General features: G+C 39.8%; 1 non-coding gene across 1 annotated transcript; it reads right to left on the bottom strand.

The window, feature by feature from the left end:
• Nucleotides 1-375: 375 nt before the first annotated feature.
• LOC130034301 (small nucleolar RNA SNORA70) lies at nucleotides 376-511 on the bottom strand. Its single transcript, XR_008794073.1, has one exon. It is a non-coding gene; the product is annotated as a small nucleolar RNA SNORA70 (small nucleolar RNA).
• Nucleotides 512-9479: the final 8968 nt, after the last annotated feature.

Below are 9479 nucleotides of genomic sequence, written 5' to 3'. Positions count from 1 at the left end.
GCTGATAGGCTTCAGAGAAAAAAGAGTCAACAGTGATAATACATAATGTCAAGTGTATATTTCATATAATATGTTATTTTGGAGGGTTTAATAAGTGGATCATAGGGGGGTAAAGTGATAGTTCATCAGGTTAGGCACTTGATTTGCATGGAGCAGACCTGAAGTTGGTCCCCAACATCCTACAGGGTACATGGAATATCACAGTAGTGATTCCTGACTGCAGAACCAGGAGTAATCCCTGATCATTGCCAGATATGCGACACCCAACCACAAACCCTTGAATTCTGGTGTGAATAGATAAGATAATCCCATGTATATGTTTGAAACCTATAATTGGGATCAATAAGAAAGAATAAATGTCTCTCCCCTGCATAGAAGTGTCTCCAAGATATTTTGAAGAGTCTGTACAAGTTACAGGCTTTCAGAAGCACCATGGATTCTGTTTGCTGTTTGCAGCCATTTCATTCCGTGTCTCACAGGTCAGAGAACACGGTGGGTTACTGGGCTGCACAAACATGTACCTTTTAATCAAATATCATGTAAAAAGGATTAAATTATGCGTTTTGGGATAAAAAGGGTAGGAATAGAGATGATTATATTAATAACATGAAAAGTAATATTAAGGTAGTTTTACTCAGGGGAAATATTAATGATCAAACAATTAGTAAAAGACACCATCAAATTCATGTATAGTCTTGGTTAAAATTATATTGCTATTACCAGAAGGAAAGGGATGGGCAGGGAGAATGATATAGCTACCCTTTTGGTGTGCATAAGAGAATTACTATCAAGTATGTGATATTGGACATAGCAACAAGGGTAGAAGAAAATAAAGTGTGACATTTTTTATTTTTAAAAAAACTATTATAAATGCCTCCTGTGAGCAATGGAGTACACTTACAGAAAAGAGAAGTGGATCATGAAAGCTTTGGAGAGTTATAAATATGATCTGGAGTTAAGCAATACAGTCAGACTACAAAATGGCGGGTAGGGGAGCGGTGGAAGCAGATGTATCGCAATAATTCAAACATGAAGTTTCAGTGGTGCAGGGAAAAAGTAAGTCCTATCTGCCCACCTTTGAACCAGTAGACACACTGACTCCAGGAGCACTCCACATTCTCACCCATTTCCATCATCCCTGAAAGCACCAAATTCCTCCCACAAAACTGAGAGTAGCTTTGCAGAATTGAAGTTCTCTTCAAATCACCAAGGAATTGAGGCAAACATGAAGAAATAGAGAACTCTATGAGGAGATGTTCCTAGAGTAATGACAGTGAGATGCCTTAGAATTCTCTGATTGGCCCTAAGTATATTACTGCATGTAACATTATTAAAATGTTTGCCTACAACCAAACATAAGGTTATCAGTTAGATTTGTTAATTTTCATATAAACCTATTCACCTCTTGAAATACTGTTTCCAAGGTAGAAATTATTTATGTTTCCAACAGCTGGCACACAAATAAAATACTCACATAACATATGCCAGCTGAAAATTGTCTGGATATGACTACATAAAACTAAAAAAGCACAGATCAAATGTTCCAGGACTTCAAATAAAAGGTATACAACTATGTATTGAAACAGCTGCAAGATACTTGTAGGAATTGTATAACAGGAAAGATTGGGAACTCCACAAAAGAAAACACAAAGAAAGGCTTGTTAGCAGAAGTAAGATCAGGTAGAGACAGGCTCAGCTTAAATGGAACACTCTATATAAGAGTTACAGAGACAAAAGTTACAGTAAATGATGGAAAGCCTTGATTGTCGGTAACTAAATGCACAGTAAGAGAGAGGAGTTAAAGCACAAATAGTGAGTATGTTGTGAAAGGGCAACCCATACAATTTCTAGCACAACGGCTTGTCAGACTATTAAATAACAAGGACTTAATAAAATATTGTGTTTGCTTGCAAATATGCAGTATATCTTACAAAGAATTAAATGAATTAACGCTATTTATATAACAGGGAATTTATGTTATAACAATTACTTGAATTGTTTTTCACATCTTTTCACATCTTTTCAGTTTTCTAATATTTTACCTTAATCAACAATCTTTAAAACTAAGTTCACATTGTAAAGGAATGTTGTTTTAGCTAGCACTGTAAAACTCCCGGCACTACCAAAGGAGGACAATTAAAGAAAATATGAATAATAGGTGCAATTAAAGTTCTACATCTTTATAAAGTTTGCAACTTTAATTTAATACAAATTCTTTATCTTACCTACAGCAAAATTCTGCTGATTATTTTTCTCCATGGACTAGAACACTGACATGGTGTCACACAAGGACATGCCTTAATGGCATAGTAGCACTGTAGCACCACCCTCCCATTTTTTATCTATATGGTCAAGCGGGCACCAGTAATGTATCCATTATGAGACTTGTTGTTACTGTTTTTGGCATATCAGATACACCACAGGAAGCTTCTCAGGCTCTGCCGTGTGGGTGAGATACTCTCAGTAGCTTGCTGGGCTCTCCAAGAGGGATGGAGGAATAGAACCCAGGTCAACTGCGTGCAAGGCAAACACTCTACCCGCTGTGCTATTGCTCCAGCCCAAATGGCATAGTATTCATTTAAATTAATGCAATATCCAAATACCAATATTTGAAATAACACTTGTGATTCCGTTCAATTGAGTAGAAAATGTTAATGATGAATTTCTACTTCAGGATTTAAAAAGGATAAAATAATGAATCTTCAGCTACATATTTGCAAACATCCGTTCTATGCTATATTTCCTGAAAAAAAAAAAACAAGACTAGTATTTGAGATTCCATGACTATTTGTTAAATAAATTAATGCCATAAATGAAATATAACTTCAAGTAACAACAGGAAACTATATCAAAGTTCCTCATATAAGCCTCGAGAACAACTATAAAATGCAACTTGAAACCTTTAATTTTAAGTGAAGTTGCATAGTTATGACTTTAGGAATTTTAATTCCAGAGATGAATACAGTATATTTTATGTTATATTGAAATTATGAAATTTACACATTTGGAAATCACCAAGACACATCACACATAACTCTGTAACCCCTCAAATGAACTGTAAAGAAGTGTGCAAGCATCACAAGCTGGTGTATGACCTGTGACAAACACCACAAATATGGATGCATGATCCATAGTCAATGCAGCAATAATAACAAAGGGAAAGAGAAGGTAAGTATAGCAATTTGATCACCCTGCATGAAATACAATATGAGAAATTCAAATTTTTAGAATTCAATTATTTTTCTTTGCAAAACATAAACATCTTGTCTTATATTTTAGGACATGATAAAACAATAGTTATTATTGAGCACTGGAAATACAGTTCAAATTTCGTAAACACTGTAGCACCATTTTTCAAATAGAAGAAGTCTGAAAAAATTTAAATTCCATTGGCATCAGTTTCTCAGCTTCATTCTATACACTTCTTGAACACTTAAAATTCAGTTAGCATTTATACCAATATCTGTGTCTTCAACTAGGCTATGACCTACATGAGAAAGTTTTGTTGATTTATAATCATATGAATTGGTAATAGAAAACAGATACTTCATAAATGCCTCTGGGATTATGATACTTCTAGCAAGCGAATATTATTTATTTATTATTAAATCCAGTGCTTTTGAGTTCTTTAGTCAGAAGATTGATCCGAGGAGCTGGAGCTATAGCACAGTGGGTAGGGCGTTTACCTTGAACGCGGCCGACCAGGTTCGAATCCCAGCATCCCCATATGGTCCCCTGAGTACCGCCTAATTCCTGAGTGCAGAGTCAGGAGTAATCCCTGTGCATCGCCAGGTGTGACCCAAAAAGAAAAAGAAAAAAAAGAAGAAAGATCCTTGAAGTACACTCGTCTATTAAGTATTTGCTGCTGACAGTTTTTATTTTGATCTTGTTTTGACTTTTACTTGTCAATCAAAATTCACTATAATACATTTTGGTAAAATTTGCAAAACAGAACAAAAATTAATTTGTGGGCGTGCCCCGCCGAGACCACAAGTTTTCCCCACGAGTGGCTCTCTGGCACGGCCATGGCCCCAGAGGCATATGAACTCAATTAGAAATCCAGCAGTTTTTGACAGAAATGTGACTGGACTATGCACTAAGCTATAGTACCGTGCCCCACCGGGTGGGAAAGGGTGTTTATCCCTTCTGCTTTCCCCTCCCACCCTCCCCCATGGTACGGTGGTTGCCACCTCAGAGCCTATTGGACAGCCAGGTATGAGTTGGCAGTGACTGGGCAACTGTGGCCTCATGGGACAAGGGGTGGAAATTGTCCGTCCTTCCTACCCTGCCAAAACCACGAGCGGCTCTCTGTAGTAGCCATGTCCCCGGAGGCACATGGATCCAATTGGGAACCTAGAGGCTTTTGGCAGAAATCCCTCCAAACTTAATAAAATATCAAAAATCCAATGTCACGCAGCCACTATCGCAACCACATGATGTCATATGCTCTTCATAACCATTAATAGAAAACAAATTATTTAATGACGCCTTTTCAGCAGGTCTGATTGTTGGGGAAAATTTCCAAATAATAATGGTGCATCTTTTGTCAAAATAATGAATGAAATCAAAATAGAGAGAGAGATAAGTGGAAATCATCTGCCTCACTTGCAGGGGGATGAGTGGGATAGGGGTATATCAGAGTTCTTGGTAATGGAAAATTTGCACTGGTGAAGGGATGGGTGTTTGATCATTATATGACCGAGACTTAACCCGAGAGCTTTGTAACTGTTCTCATGGTGATTCAATAAAACAAAAAAAAACACTGTCCTCCTGTTGTTCATCGATTTGCTCGAGCGGGCCCAATAAGGTCTCCATTTTGAGACTTGTTACTGTGTTTGGCATATATTGAATACGTCACGGGTAGCTTGCCAGGCTTTGCCATGCGGGCAAGATACTCTCGGTAGCTTGCTGGGCTCTCCAAGAGGGGCAGAGGAATCAAACCTGGCTCGGTCAGGCTGGCTGCGTTCAAGGCAAACACCTTACCACTATTGTGGGCATAAGTCTATAACTCAATGGCATCATACCTGCTAGAGAGCATGAGGTTGAGAGTTTCAACTTCTGGATCCAACCCAGCCAGATTCTTCAGGAAATCTCAGGTGACACTTCTGTAGTGATCTCTGGCATCGCAAATGTGTGAGATTTCCAGTGTATTGCAACCAAGGCTGTGAGAGCACAAAAGCCAACCGTGTGAAAACGAAGGAAAGGAAAAGAAGAGGAAAAAAACTGCATATTTTATTTCGTTTTATTAGTTTTTGTTATAGCATAATTAATATCCTTCAGTTCAAAATAAATAACATACATAATATAATAAAACCATATACAATATGAAGATCAAATTTAATTGCTTCTCTAGTGCATAGGTAGCTAATGAAAGACAAAGCTTTGTATTTCTAAAGAAATCTTTCATTTTAATCAAGACACGAGAAGTCATTATAAAACATGGATCTCAATTCAAAGAATTGATACATCCTTATATGACATATTTTTCTTGGCTTAAAACTGATTGTTAAAGACCAATCAAAATTTTGACTGTTCCGTTTCATATGATCAAAACTTATATTCTACTTTGTATGAAATGGTGTAAATATGGAAATGGATAATCAATGTTTAAAAAGATAAAATAGGTAGCTCTTCAGATATTTTCCTATCTTGTATAAAAAGAATTTTTTTACCATCCAAGGTAAAACCTATGATTATAAGATTTTTCTCTTGTATTAAACTACTAATTAACTTACTATACTCAATTCCTTGGCATTTCAACAATGATTTGAACCAATCTGATATTATTAAGGAAAAAGTCTCCAATAACCATAACCACCTATATAAATGGCACTGCTTCTTAATTCTGTATTGATCACTTGACATCCCTTTATTCATTGATTTGCTCGAGCTGGAGCCAGTAACGTCTCCATTCCTCCCTGTCGTGTGCCAGTGTAGCCCAATGGCGTCTGCTCATTCTAGGAATACAAAAAGCCTCAAAACGATCGTTCAGGGTCTTGATGAAGAAGTCTGACCATCTCTTGGTGGGAGGCCACACGGTCTTTTGAAGTCCATGTAATCCAGTCTGTAACGACTCTAGTCCAGTGGTCATCTTCAAATCTCATGTGCCCAGACCATCTGATTTTCGACACCTTGGCAAACAAGACAGCATACTTGATTCTAGACGGTCAGTGGAGGTCGGAACTCTGGATTCTTTCTCTCAGTTGAGGAAAGGGTGATACTTTTTAGATTCCTCTTTGGAAGACCTGAATAATGTTCTCATTCTGTTTTTGTAGGGCCAGGTCTCTAAGGCGTATGTTAATGCAGGAAGAACAGTGGAATTGAAGAGATGTGCCCAGAGCCAGAGATTCTTCGTCCTCTTAGCTATTGCTTCGATGCTCTTGAAGGTGTTCCAAGCCACTTTCTTCCTCCTGCACAACTCACGTGCTAGGTTATTTGTCATGTTGACTTCTCGAGCTAGGTACACATAACTGTTGCATTCGGAGATGATCATTCCATTGAGAACGAATGGAACATCAGGAACGAGATCGTTTCTCATAAACATTGTCTTCGTGAGATTCAGCTGTAGTCCAGCCTTTCCACATTCATGGTCGAAGTTGGCCAGCATTTGTGCCACGTGGCTAATGTTTGGTGTTATTAGACAGATGTCATCAGCAAAGCGGAGGTGGTGTAGTTGCCGACCGTCTATCTTCATTCCCATTCTTTCCCATTCCAGTCATCGCATGACATTTTCAAGTGTGGCACTGAAGAGTTTCAGTGAAATGGTATCGCCCTGCTAAACCCTCTCTTGACATGGATGATCATTTCTTTGTAGAATGGTGATATCCTGGTAGTGAATCCATAATACAGCTCATGGAGGATCCTGATGTATTGAGTTTGAATGCCCTGATTGGCTAGGGCTTCGATGACTGCTTCTGTCTCAACAAAACCAAAGGCCTTCTTTAGGCCTCCTGTATTAACTAATGCCAGTATTCCAAAAATAGCTGCATTACCCAAAGTCCCCTAGTTTAGTAAACCTTCAGACAAGGACTAAATTCACTCAAGGAGAAGTACAACCATTTTCAGTGAGTTTCTTTGACTGGAGTATTTTTTAACATTCCATTAGCCAGTTAGTCATCACAAGGACAAATGGTATAAAGAGTTGTGTTAATGCAATACTGGAAGACTTGAGGGATGGTTGGAAAAATGACAACAAAAATAGACAGATTGATGGTGGAATTGGTATTTTTACTGGAATTTTAGCACCTGGGAAAAAATCATTCTGTACAAATTTGTAAACCACAGTGCTTAAATACAGTAAAATATTTTGGAAACCATTTTTTAAAATCATGATCATGACCATTCTGTTGTTCGTCGATTGCCTTGAGCATGCCCCAGTAATGTCTCCTTCATCCTAGCCCTGAGATTTTTTTAAAGTGCCATATTAAAGGCTCTTTCAAGGTTAGGAGAATGAGACCCATCATTGTTACTGGTATTTGGCATATTGGGTACACCACGGGGAGTTTGCCAGACTCTGCCATGTGGGCAGGTTACATTTGGTAGCCTGCCATTTTGTCCAAAATAAGAATGAGATAATAAAATGTTGCGTGGCTGCAAATGCTGTCGCGCGCTTCTGGGAGCTGGGTTTTATAGTCTCTTCATCTTGGCCTCGTTCCTGACACCCCATTCGCTCTCAACAGAACGACCATCTCCGAATGCAACAGCTATGTGTACCTAGGTCGAGAAGTCAACATGACAAATGACCTGGCACCCGAGTTGCACAGGAGGAAGAGAGCGGCTTGGAACGCCTTCAAGAACGTTGAAGAAATAGCTAAGAGGACAAAGAACCTCCAGCTCTGGGCACATCTCTTTGATTCCACTGTTCTTCCTGCATTTACATATGACTCAGAGACCTGGGCCCTATGCAACAGGATGAGAACGCTATTCAGGTCTCCCAAAGAAGAATTGAAAGAGCTATGCTTGGAATATCACGTTTCACTCAAATGAGAGAAAGAATTTGGAGTTCCGACATCCGTCGATGATCAAGAATCAGGGACGCTGTCTCGTTTGCCAAGGTGTCAAAAATCAGATGGGCTGGTCATGTAATGAGATTTAAAGACGACCGCTGGACTAGAGCTGTTACCAACTGGATTCCATGGGATGTCAAGACAGCGTGGCCGCCCACCTACCAGATGGTCAGACTTCTTCATCAAGATCATGAATGATTGGTTTGAGGCTCTTCATGTTCCTAGAGCGAACAGACGCCATTGGGCTACACTAGCATGCGGCAGGGACAAATGGAGACGTTACTGGTGCCCACTCGAGCAAATCGACGATTAACGGGAAGTTAAGTGATTAAGTGATTCATCTTGGCCACTGATGGGATTACACAGCACCAGGGGGGCAGTTGGTGGGCGTGACCCCTGCCTACTGGAAGATGGAGGATCTGGGTGGAGGATGCTCAGCCCCCATCCGAGCAGGTTTGGAGATCTCAACCCCGGGACCTGCATGCCTTTATTCCTCTGACAGTACCTTCATGCATGCGGAAAGTGGTCTCAGCATGGTGGTGGCTGGTTCTGGAGGTCTTCGGCTGCCAGAGCCCTGGTCGGGGCAGGGAGGGAAATTCAACCCACTCCCCTCCAAGGGGCACGGCGAGGACAGCCAGGTGCGGGGACAGGGGACTCTGCGCTGTTCTCTTCCGGGAGCTTTTTAAAAATATCTACTGAAAAATTTAACTGAATCACAGTTACGAAGTATTTTTAAATATCGCAAAACCTATTTCTTCACCTGGGGCTGGAGCGATAGTACAGCGGGTAGGGCGTTTGCATTGCACGCAGCCAACATGGCAGACCTGAGTTCGATTCTTCCGCTCCTCTCGGAGAGCCTGGCAAGGTACCGAGAGTATCTCGCCCTCACAACAAAGCCTGGCAAACTACCCGTGACGTATTCGATATGCCAAACACGGTAACAACAAGTCTCACGATGGAAACATTACTGGGCCTGCTCGAGCAAATCAATGAACAACGGAAGGACCGTGATTTCTTCACCTGTGTATATTTCTTGCCACCAATTCACTAATATCCCTTGCCTCTTAAAATCAGCTTCATAGCCTGACCCTGTGGTAGACACTTTTCTGTTCTCTCTGTGTTCCTTATTTCCTTTTAGGCACTGTGGTTCATAATACTCTTAACTAAGGGGTATCTTGCATTTCACTTTACGTCCTTCCTTTCAGCACTGTATTGTTTTCTAAACTATATAACAGAGATAAATGTTGCCAAACTTTATCAAACTGCGTCACCCAATAGACCAAAAGTCATATCCTCCATTAAAGTTTCTCAAACTTTACCCTTCAAGGCAGAATTACTATATCTTCATCATATACAACTTTTATACTACTAGATCTTACACTGCACCCTGCTTGAAATTCAAATTCTTTTTTTTATATGTAGGAGTACTGCTATTTATTCAGCCACTGATTAGCTGATTGAATTGGGCATGAA

The sequence above is a fragment of the Sorex fumeus genome, unplaced genomic scaffold (assembly GCF_029834395.1).
Source record: "Sorex fumeus unplaced genomic scaffold, SorFum_2.1 ptg000058l, whole genome shotgun sequence".
NCBI classification, from domain to species: domain Eukaryota; kingdom Metazoa; phylum Chordata; class Mammalia; order Eulipotyphla; family Soricidae; genus Sorex; species Sorex fumeus.
This window is presented reverse-complemented; position numbering and strand designations above follow the sequence as displayed.